This window comes from Diospyros lotus, chromosome 1 (assembly GCF_014633365.1).
Source record: "Diospyros lotus cultivar Yz01 chromosome 1, ASM1463336v1, whole genome shotgun sequence".
NCBI lineage: Eukaryota > Viridiplantae > Streptophyta > Magnoliopsida > Ericales > Ebenaceae > Diospyros > Diospyros lotus.
This window is the reverse complement of record NC_068338.1, coordinates 14,245,355-14,257,639: the sequence shown is the minus strand read 5'-3', so window position 1 is coordinate 14,257,639 and position 12,285 is coordinate 14,245,355. Positions and strand designations below refer to the sequence as shown.

The following is a 12,285-nucleotide window of genomic DNA, read 5'->3' as shown; positions in this document are numbered from 1 at the left end:
GCAAGTACTGTTGATATAAACAAGTGTTTGACATTAATCGCAAAATGCCATAATATATGATACCACCGATCAAGAACTGGTTTTATGGATGCAGGGTGCTGTTTGGCGCCGCCTATTATGAGTCAACCATACTTTGTAGTGTTTGAAAAGGTTTTAGATATAATAATTATTAATTGATTAAATTAAAATTACAAGTTGATTATAGTCATATTTATTTAAATATCAAAAAGACTTACTCAAGCAATACTTAATTTGCTTGACTAATGTTGTATTAATTTCAAGTATTGTATTCACAAATAAAATTTATAATAATTTTATCTAAAATCAATAATAGTTTATAATAATACTATAAAAAATTAACAATAATTCATAATAGTGATTAAAATTATTGTTAATTTTGAGTAAGACTATTATAAATTAAGTAGTATTACATCAATATATATATAATTATATATATAATGGTGACATAAAAACATAGTAAGTAATTATTTAAAGGATATGGAAGTTTGAACACATTGTTGTTGAGTAATATGCAAAAGAATAAAAACTTTTACAATTTATATTAATTAATGTAATAATTGAGACATATTAATTGTTAATCAAATTATTAAGTATCTCAATATAGAATTGGTGTGGTTAAGTTTGCTTAAATTTTCTCCAAATTAGGTTTAACTAAAAAATAAACACACCATATAAATACTTCGCTTAAAAATTAAAATGAAATAAAATCCTAAATGAACTGAAGGTTTAAGAGTTAAAGAGAAAAAAAAAAAAAGGAAGAAGACCAACAAACTCATAGTCGGTTGCCACCCACCATAGCCTCCACGCTCCATTTTGACAGCTATCGTCGTTCATTGTTGTCACAGACTATCTTCTTTTCTACCACCACACACCTTCTCCTTCGTTGCTTAGGGTCGTCGCACACCTCCTCCTTTATTGCTACTTGTTGCTGCCACACCCCTCCTTTTTTATCGCGATTGCCATAATAAAAATTTGTTGCCACCGCACTCCTCCTCCTTCTTTACTGCAACTATCATAATAAAAAATTTATGACACTTGATAAAAATTTTCTACCAGGTGTTAGGGATGGAAGGTTATATTAATTGGGCAAAATCCTTGGATGATACGCGTGAAAACTGAATCAATTAGCTAGCATAATGTATTATATATATAAGGTGCTATTAGTATTAGAGTACGTAGAACCATATATAGCTAGGTTAGGTTGATGAGTAAATAAATTAAGCCAAATATATACTCTTAAAATAATTTGATTATTTTGACCTATCAATTGACGAAGGTGGCGCATCTTCCACAACCCAGCAACCCACCCAATGCATCGTACCCATTGGTTTTGTGCATCTTCCATTATTAATTACTTCATTAATTACTATTTAATTAATTATCTAGGCGTGTAAGACGCCAAGGGCCGCTCCACATGAATTGGGTCGGGTCCAAGTCATGGGTCCTACCGTTCATGACTCCACAAAACACAGCCCCATTTGCCCCGATTTTTTAATAAATTATAATTGTAAATGAATATATTGGAGTATAATAATTTATTTAACACACACATATATTGTTCTATATAATGTATTGTTTGTAATTTTGTATATTATAATCTATATATAAATTGTAAATTTGTATGTACATTTTAACTTTTCATTCGCCAGCATTTTGAGACAATAGTAATTTTAATTATTTTTAAAATTAAACAACTATAAGTGGGCGAAATGGGTCAGCCCATCTGGCAAGATCCACTTTACATGCCCATTAATGGGCTGTTGAGGGCAATTTAAATTTGGTCCATTAGGGCCCTACTGGCTACTACTACATTTTTTTAATTAATTTATTTCATATCCCAAATTCATGTCCTCGCTTCCTAAGTATTCCTACTTTATAATAAGGAACGATTATCATCAATTTTATTTTATAACACCTAGTAAGATTAAAAAATTTATTATCAAACTAGGTTAATTTTCGTTTTCAAATCAATTGGAAAAAGTCAAAATCATTCAAAATATACAATAACTTAATAATACCAACAATGATAACTCATAGTCTTAGTCTCATTAATGTAAAAAATCTTTATCCAACATTTTACTGACTTAAAAATTGGAGTGACAATCTCAATAAGCCCCACGGGAGTCCTCATTGTTTTTGTCTATGCAAGTAATTCAAATCCAGTCCATCTTAGCTTGTGATATAAGTCTCGTCCAAATCATATAAATTCAATTAGTAACCAGATCTTAACACCATCAATTTGGGGTCCTCTATGAGAATGGAGGGATTTCCAGATGACAGAACACCCAACTTTGGAAGACACACCCAACTAATTCTGATATTAATCATGAAGAAGCATGTTGGTATTCTATGAAGAAAGAAGAAAATGGAAGGGAAAAAAAATATCAAAGTAAAAGTCATATATTTTATTCAATTGTAAACTCCAATTTATACAGTTAAAATGTAAACTGAAATGAGCATAAAGTAGAGAATAATATGACATAATATCTAGCCAAAACAACTAACAAACAATATCAGATATTTGCTAATTTATTGGTTATGGATAATCCTAATTTATTTTGACTTCTTCAAACCACATCAGCAGCTACTAAGTCAAAATTTAACACTCCTCCTTGACTTTGGGGCTGCAAATGTAAATTTTAAATTTTGGCATGTCTTGGATATAGCATATGGGCATTTTATGATTTTATAGTTATGAGATATAGGTATGGTTGGTTTTTTTTTAGTAGAGTTAAAATAACTCCTCCTCCTCATGTTGGTCAGCAGTAGTTCTAGCTTCTCCTTCTTATTGTTGTGATCTGCAGCATCCATTTAAATGTAGAAGGATTCCTCATCTCTTCTGGCAGATATGGATAAACCATCTTCTGCATAGTTGGATCTTGCATAATTTTTTTTCAAAGCTTCCACTGACAAACCAGAACTTTTTTTCCAGGCTAACGATGAACCTTGAGAAACACCAACCTCAGGTGCAGAAGCAGTTCTATTCTAAGAAACTTGGTTCACAACCTCAGCATTCTTTGATGATTCTAATGCAGTTGTTTCCTCAAAACCTCCAAAAGAACTCTTCTGTAATGTTTCTTCAAGAGAAACATCTACAAACACATATTTCTTTGGGCCCTCCATTTTTGGTTTACTCAATCTCACAGGTCCCTCAAGAAGAAGGGCTCTGATACCATTTGTTGGTATTTTATGAAGAAAGAAGAAAATAGAAGGGAAAAAAAATACCAAAGCAAAAGTAATATATTTTATTTAATCATAAACTCCAATTTATACAGCTAAAATGTAAACTGAAATGAGCATAAAGTGGAGAATAATATGGCATAATATCCAGCCAAAACAACTAACAAACAATATCAGATATTTGCTAATTTATTGGTTATGGATAATCCTAATTTATTTTGACTTCTTCAAACCATATCAGCAGCTACTAAGTCAAAATTCAACAAAGCACTTAGTAATGAGCAGATAGTAAATCGTTAGTTATGCTCACGCAACTGGATGAGATGAGAAGACATATCCCAATCCTTATGTAAGTTGCCAAAGTGAAATAATACTAGAGGAGGCAACTAAACTAATGCTAACCAAGATAGTGGTGGCAGAAACAACCACCAGAGGATACCAGGGTAGGAGGAGGAGATCAAACCAAGGTAAACAACAATAAGAGAAATACCAATATAGGCAGTGGAAGAAATTCGTCTCCTTGGAATGTAAGATCACCTTATTGAAGGAGAACACACCAAAATCCTTTTAATGATGAACACTAGTGCAAAGAATGAAGGTGAGAAGAACAAGATGGTCATGATAAGAAAAATTGATCTCGTAGTCAAAGTTTGTAAGATAGAAATCCGAGACATCATATGTTATGTGGAGTAGAGACTTAGAAGATGATATGAATGCCAAATAGTTTGCTCAACCTTGGCTCATCTCTCAAACCATGTACTTAATGAACCTATTCCCTATCGCTTTGAATATCCTCATTTAAATAAGTATGAAAGGGAAATGAACGTCAGTTGCAATTCTTTGCTAAGGTTTCGTTCAAACTATACACGAAGGAGCTTGTTGAATTTGTTTTTGATTGTTTTGATGATGATTGTCTAATGCAAAACTTTAATGCTTTTATATTCTCATAATATCCTCATATCTCTTGAGGATGTATTGAGCTTCAATGTTTTGATATGTGAAGCTAATTTGATGATGGAAAGCGCAAGGAACCTTAACATGTTAATATGTTTTATCTATTAATGTTCTTATATGCGTCGAGGTTGTTTTATCTATTAGTATGTTGTTAATAGTTGCTTTAAGGTTTCATGGAATATCTATAAGTATCCTTAATGCATGAGTGTCATGTGGAGTTCATGGTTCTTAGAATAAGCATTAGGATTAAGATAATATCCCAAAGTGCTCAAAAACATGTGTTGTTCGAGTAACACACCAAGTAGCATTTCTCAAGGTCAATGTAATGAATTTCATATACATTCTTGATATTTAAGTAAATGATTATATACTCAAATGGTGATTCTTGAGTTCTAATCCATAGATTATCTATGTGATATTTAGTATCAAATTTTTAAAATTCTCAATGTTTTGAAATTTAATGGATGAACACTTGAAGAACTTAAATGATGAATGTTTCTTACTTGGAAAGTAAATCATTCAAGTTCTTGATAGATTTAGAAGTTGTTGAATTATGTTTTGAGTGGCAAATTCTTAAGTAGATAATTAAGTTTGTCGAAGGTGTTAAAATCTTTAGGTTGCCAATCGAGTGATGTTTAATCACTTGAGTAGAGCTTAAATGAAATTGAGTAGTAATGTTTAGGAATGATACTTATCTCTATCTTTCAAGAACTACTTGAGTATTTAATATTTGTAACTGAAAAGATGGTTTGACTCAGTCAAGTAATGGGTAAGTTATTTGACTTATGTGTGATTTTGATTGGGTAGATATGAATGAAAAGTCATTTTACTCGTATAGTTGCATTCTTGCCATGTTTTGATACCGCACAAAACCTAAAGCATACTTTTGCTTTCTTTTGAAGCATTCCCTGGACAGCCAATACTCCTTAATGGTTGCTGAGCGTGTTACCATTACACTTGTCCTCTCTAACCTGTGCTCGGCCTCTTACACTCTCTTTTGCAAATCTTAGATGTCAGCGCAAGCTTATTTTAGCTCCTCCACCAGTTGCGCGCATCTTTAGACCAAGGACGCCTGTTCCTCAACCAAGGCAACATTGGAAGTTTGGGTTGCATTTAATGTCCTTCCTTGCTCTTCCTATTCTTTGCATAGCTCCTCATGCTTGCACTTCATTTTTTCATATTTCTCCTCAAGGGCATAGTTTTTGGTCTTCAGGTTCTTATTTTCTATCCCTGTGTCTTTAGCCCAATCTTTATATCCTTGAAGGCTTTGGATTTTGCTCTTGAGACAGTGACGCTCTTCTTGCCACCATGTGGTTTCTTCAATTCTCATGTGGTGGTTTGCCTCTGCTCATGCAAACTTCACTCAAAGGTTGGCAACTACCTGCCTTTGAATGCCCTACATAGTCGTAAACAATAACACATTAATGTTCAACAAGTTTAAAATTTAATTCAAATGGATAAGTTCTAAAAGATTACCTCCACCAAGTATTGCTCTGTCATGTTAGTGTTTGTTGGAGCCTACTTCACAAATTTTTGCTCATCAAGAGGCAAAACTATTGAATAAATCAATCGCACACCAATACTAAGGTCTGCTACAATACATGTCTGTTGGCAGAAAAAAATACCTAACTCACAAAGAAAATCAAAGTTGCTGGAAAGACACATAATTTAATTTAACTGAGAAACCCTTTAAGCACATAGAAAACTCAGCAAACAAACTGCAACGTTGCCCATGTTCTCATAACTGTTAGACTAAAAATAAACAACTAATAACAAACTCCTAAAAACTTGTTCAAGTTGGCTGTAGCATGTTGCACACTCTCAGCCATTAAGAAAACAGTTACTAAGGCATGTAACATAACACTCCTCCCGCGTCAGTAGTTGCACAGTCCCAACTTTTCTCTTAGAAATTCAAATCTGCTCCTAGAGAGCGCCTTTGTGAATATATCGGCTAATTAATCAGTTGTATTGCAATATTGCAGACTCACCTCACCATTTTGCTGTACTTCTCTGAGAAAGTATAGCTTGATATTGAGGTGTTTAGTTTTACCATGGAAAACTGGATTATTTGAGATTGCAATTGTTGCTTGATTATCCACAAACACTTTAGTACTCTCCTCCTGCTCCATATGTAAGTCTGCCAGGATTTTCCTTAGCCACAATGCTTGGTTTACAACTGTAATTGCAGCTATGAATTCAGCTTCAGCAGTAGACTGAGCAACTATCTCTTGCTTCTTTGAGCTCCATGAAAACACACCAGATCCAAGAGTAAAACAATACCCTAAAGTACTTCTTATGTCATCTATGGATCCACCCCAATCACTATCAGAAAATCCATGGAAATGATAATCTTGACCATGATTAAACAAAACTCCATAATCTAGAGTCCCTTTGACATATCTTAGCACACGTTTGGCTACCTTATAATGCTCCTCGCTAGCATAATGTAGAAATCTTGACAATACACTCACTACTTGTTGTATGTTTGGTCTGGTTGCAGTGAGATACATCAAGCAGCCTATGAGACTCCTATAAACAACTTCATCAACCTTGTCTATACCATATTCCTTGTGAAGTTTCTCCTTTTGATTCATAGGAGTACTCATTGATTTGCAATCCTCCATTTGAAATTTCTTCAAAATCTCCTTAGCATATTTTCTTTGACAAATGAAAATTCCTTGCTAATCTTGCATGATCTCCATTCCAAGAAAATATGCCATTACTCCTAGGTCTGTCATTTCAAAGACTTTCGTCATTTCCTGCTTGAACTGCTCAATGAGCATGACATTACTTCCTGTCACTAAGAGATCATCCACATACAAAGAAATAATCAGAGTATCAGCATTAGAGTGCTTAACATAAAGAGTTGACTCACTCAAACTTTTTGCAAAACCAAGACTCAACAAATGCTCATCAATTCTGCTATACCAGGCTCTTGGAGCCTGTTTTAATCCATACAAGGCCTTCTTGAGTAAATAAAACTTGTCTTCCTCCCCTTGCATTATAAATCCCTCAGGTTGCTCAACATATATCTCCTCTTGTAAATAACCATTAAGAAATGCGGATTTTACATCAAGCTGAAACACTTTCCATCTTTTTAGAGATGCCAATGCCAAGAGCAATCTGATGGTGTTAAGTCGTGCAACAGAAGCGAATGTTTCTGAGAAGTCAACTCCAAACACTTGAGCAAACCCCTTCACTACAAGTCTGGCCTTGTGCTTGTTGATAGAACCATCTTAATTCAATTTGGTTCTAAATACCCATTTGACTCCAATAACATTTTTGTGTTGAGGCCTCTCAACTAGCTTCCAAGTCTGATTTTTTTCAATCATTTTTAGCTCCTCTTGCATTGCAGCTACCCATTTTGGATCTTCTTTTGCTTCACAAAATCCCTTTGGTTCTAACACTGCAACATTGCATCTTTGGTAAACATCAGCGAGCAGCCTGGTTCCTCTAACAGGTGGTTCATCAACTTGTTCACTTTGCTCCAATGGAAAGTCAATAATTTGCTCAGAAATTTGCTTTTCTTCTTGTCCTTCCCAACACCATTGTTGCTCTTCCACAAAATGAACATCTCTGCTGACTAGAATCTTACCAGTTTGAGGTTGATAAATTCTGTAAGCTTTAGAGATGTTGCTATAACCAATAAAAATGCTAGGTTCTGCTCTCTTATCAAGTTTATCTCTTTTCACCTGAGGGACATGAGTAAAGTAGATACAACCAAAAAAATTCAAATTTTGTAGTGAAGGTTTATAACCATACCATGCTTCAAATGGAGTTTTCCCATTGACAGCTTTTGTAGGAAGCCTATTTAGCAGAAACACTGCTGTATTAGCAGCTTTTGCCCATATGTTTTTTGGAAGTCCTTTCTCATGTAGCAAACATCGAACCACCTCCATTATTGTTTTGTTCTTCCTTTCACTCACCCCATTTTGCTGTGGAGTGTAAGGGGTAGTGAGTTGGGTTGGTGTTTAATTCCAGCTTTTTCACAAAACTGATTAAACTGTGCTGATGTATACTCCTTCCCATTATCTGATCGCAAAATCTGAATTTTGCAGCCACTTTGATTTTCAATCCAAGCTTTGAATCTCCAAAAAACTTTTGCAACCTCTAATTTGAATCTTAAAAAATAAATCCAACACATTTTGGTTAGATCATCAATAAAGACAATGTAATATTTACTTCCTTTTAATGATGGTTCTGACTGAGGTCCACAGAGATCAGTGTGGATCAACTACAACTTCTTTGTTGCTCTCCAAGCTGTCTGTGAGAAAGGCAGCCTGGTTTTCTTTCCATATTGACACACCTTGCAGCTTGACAATAGTTCATTCAGCGATGGTAGGCCTTGCATAAGATCCATTTTCCTCATTAGCAGCAGTGCATTAGAGTTGAAGTGTCCCATCCTCTTGTGCCAAAGCTCTACACTGTTGTTTGAACTAAGAAAGAAAGCTTTCTCCGCCTCCATCAAGTCTAATGAGAAGCTTTTGCCTCTCATTTTCACTTTGAACAAGTCCTGTCCCGCTATATCTTTGATCAGACATAAACTGTCCTCAAACAGAACTTTATATCCCTTTTCAAGCAACTGCCCAACACTCAACAAGTTTTGAGTAATTTCATGTACATAAAGAACATCAGTTATAATTTTAGTACCTGAACTGCTTTCCAGTGCAACTGTCCCTCTTCCTTTGACAACAATAAATTCTCCATTACCAATTTTGACTTTGGAGGCAACAGTTCTATCAAGCTCCTTGAATAATTCCTCATTGTATGTCATATGATTGGTGCAACCGCTGTCAATTAACCAGCTCTCACTTGAGTTGCTGGTAGCAAAATAAGTTGCTGCAAATAATTGCTCTTCCTCTTAACTTGTAATCTGTGCTTCAACTTGTTGCTGCTGGTTTTTATTTTTGCAAAACTTTGCAATATGACCCAGCTGATTGCATTTATGGCATTTGACATCCGGCCTCCTCCAACACTTGTAATGAGGATGATTTCTTCAGCCACAATGTTGACAAGGAGGGTAACTTTGTTTATTATAACCTCTATTGCTACTGTTGTTGTCCGCACCTTTTGTTTGAGCACAGTTGTTGCCTTTTGCTGTCTTTTTCTTCCCTTTGCTAATTTGACCAATTTCAAGCTTAGCCTACAGAGCTCCCTCAATGGAACCTTCTTGTCTCATGAGTCTTCTTTGCTCTTGAGCCTGTAAAGCATTCAATAATTCTGCCAAGGTAATGCTTGACAGGTCTTTAGTATTTTCCAGAGAAGAAATTGTTGATTCAAATCTTTCTGGGACAGTAACTAGAATTTTCTGAACTATTCTAGAATTAGGAAATTTAGTTCCAAGCAATCTTACCCTATTCACAATGCTGAGAAGTTTGTTCGAATACTCCTTTATAGTATCTGACTCCTTCATCCTTTGCATTTCGAACTCCCTGATCAGATTCAGCACTTGCATCCCTTTAACTCTCTCATTGCCTTCATACTCTTTCTTGAGAAAGTCCCAGATCTCCTTTGCTGATTTCAAGGCCATAATTCTAGTAGATTGCTGATGATACAACTGTAAACAGACATGCCTTTGCTTTTGATTTCCTTTGCCTTTTTTCTTTGTGATTCTTGATTTGAGCAAGAGTTGGGTTATTAGGCAAGGGAGGAAACACATAGTCCTCTTCTACAGCTTCCCAAAGATCACAAGCTTCAAGATATGCCTCCATTCTAACTGCCCATACCTGATAATTCACACCTTCAAACACTGGAGGAGCAGCGGCTGTGAAAGGTGAATCAGAATCCATAATGGGTGTAACAGGGTTGGTTTGGTTTTGAATGTGTGGTGTACCCTCAAACTCTCACAATCCCTTAAGAAGAAGTGCTCTAATACCACTTTGTTGGCAGAAAAAAATACCTAACTCACAAAGAAAATCAAAGTTGCTGGAAAGACACATAATTTAATTTAACTGAGAAACCCTTTAAGTACATAGAAAACTCAGCAAACAAACTGCAACGTTGCCCATGTTCTCATAACTGTTAGACTAAAAATAAACAACTAATAACAAACTCCTAAAAACTTGGTCAAGTTGGCTGTAGCATGTTGCACACTCTCAGCCATTAAGAAAACAGTTACTGAGGCATGTAACATAATAATGTCTAGCAGCCCTAGGTGGAAATTGACCTCATGTCCCTTTAGTTGACAGTGGGGCAAATAAATTTCATCTTTATGGATAGGTGGGAGCTCTGGAAACAACGATGGCTGTGTACGAGGCTCTAAGTTGAGTTCTTTCCTCGGTGGACATTCTATTGGTTAAGGAATGAGGTAGTTACACGTGGCTCGATGCTGATCATGGTATTTATCCAATGCTACCGCATCAATCCTAGAGGTTTCCTCTTCCTCTGTTGCTACTGCCATCTTAACGCTCACAACTCGAAGAGTTTCTTGGGTGGCAGGATTGAGTGAAGAACGTAATCTCCTTGACTTATAAACCCTGCTAGATGCTCAGGGGATGGCGACATTTGGGCAATGCAATTGGGGGGAGATCAAGCATATTGGTTATCGATGGTTTTCTTGAAGGGCCAATTTCCTTCTCACTGCCAGTCCTTTCTCTTTTATTTCTTCTTGCTAAGGATTCTCCATCTTTTCCTTAGCCTTCAATGACACTTTACTACGAGGTCGGATCCTGCAGTGCTTGGTTTTTCTACAATTGGGGCTCTCTCCTTATGCTCACACATCTCGAGGGCCCATTGTTCCTTCTTAGCCATCTTTTTCAACATAACCACTTTGAACTGCTCCATCTCTGCAAAGAGCAAAATGAATGACCATGAGTAATTTTGTATGAGGAATAAACAAAACTTAACATTTGAGGAAATAGAGGAAAAAGGAAAATGGAAAGGCGAGCACCCTTGGCGTCTGTTTCTCTCTCACACCCTTTCTCCTCTTCTTCCATCATTTCCTCATCTTTTTCCTCACTTGTTGCCTCCTCATCACTACTTTCTTCTTTTTCTCCCTCATTCTCTTGGAGAGTGGTCCCCTCGGGTGCAGTCACTTGTGAAGGTCTAGCATTGTCTATTCTCATAATCCCCCCAATGTCTTTCAGACGCTCATTCATTAGTAAATTTGAAAGCATGATCGGATCACCTCTCAACAACTTGCTAATTTCTAACTGGTATGCTCTTGAAACCAGTCTGATGTCCGAAAACTTTAGTAGGCTCTCGCTCATTTTAGTGATACACCAGAACTGTGATGCCTTCCATGATGGCAGAGGCCTCACTACCAACCAATGTGTCTCAAATTTGTGCATCTTCTCCAGGGACTCAATGAACGAAGACTCAAAGGTTGTCACCCTTTGGAGTGTGATAATCTTCTTTTGCCCTTTTGTGGTCCTTGGATGATAGAAACAACCAGATAACTCATTGGTAGGATTCACACCTCATTGCTTGCACATAATGAAAAATCCTACTAACACTGCCCACCCATTGGGATGAAATCGAGTTGGTGTTAGCATATTCTCTTAAAGAAATTCCATCTCAAAAGGGTAGAGGGGGAGTCCCAGACCCATCCTTAGGCTATCCAAGTGTATTGCTACACCTACCCTGTTGACAGTTGGTGTTCTCTCATCTTCCTTTGGCCTTCTTGGTGCCCACCAGGCTGGCATGTTAAAAGCCCTACTTGATCTTTCCACGTCATTGTCACTCATAATAGAGTGTTGACATTTGGAGGACACCACCACTTTAGTCCTCAAACGCTTCCTTACTCCTTTCTTTTACTCATGGATGAACTTGACACACGCCATGCTTAATTACCTTAGTTAAAAGGGAAGTCAATTCAAGTCCCTTGAAGTTGAATCTTCATGATAACCCTTTGGAAGACACCTTCGAATGGCCTCGGGTCTTTGATGCGAGTCTTTGATGTTTAACCCTTTTCAATAAATGATGCAATTTTTCTGAGTTGGTAATAGGAAATGAAGCAGTCGATCTCAAGTCTTTTGGAGATGATGAAATCTTCCGAAGAGATGTAGATCCTTCATAAGCAATCTTCGGCTAATCTCTAGGGTGCAAGACCTTAAAGTAGCAGAAGAGATTAGTAGGACCCACATGGGAGACCTTTCACTATTTAGAGACGGGCCCTTGGGCATGTGAATG

The 12,285-nt window shown here is 36.3% G+C and overlaps 1 long non-coding RNA gene across 1 annotated transcript; it reads right to left on the bottom strand.

Annotated features, from left to right (window-relative positions):
- Positions 1-4,963: 4,963 nt before the first annotated feature.
- On the bottom strand, positions 4,964-11,641 carry LOC127811063 (uncharacterized). The gene is made up of 3 exons (XR_008025625.1): positions 11,045-11,641; positions 5,632-10,940; positions 4,964-5,551 (listed from the first exon to the last, which is right to left on the bottom strand). It is a non-coding gene; the product is annotated as an uncharacterized LOC127811063 (long non-coding RNA).
- Positions 11,642-12,285: the final 644 nt, after the last annotated feature.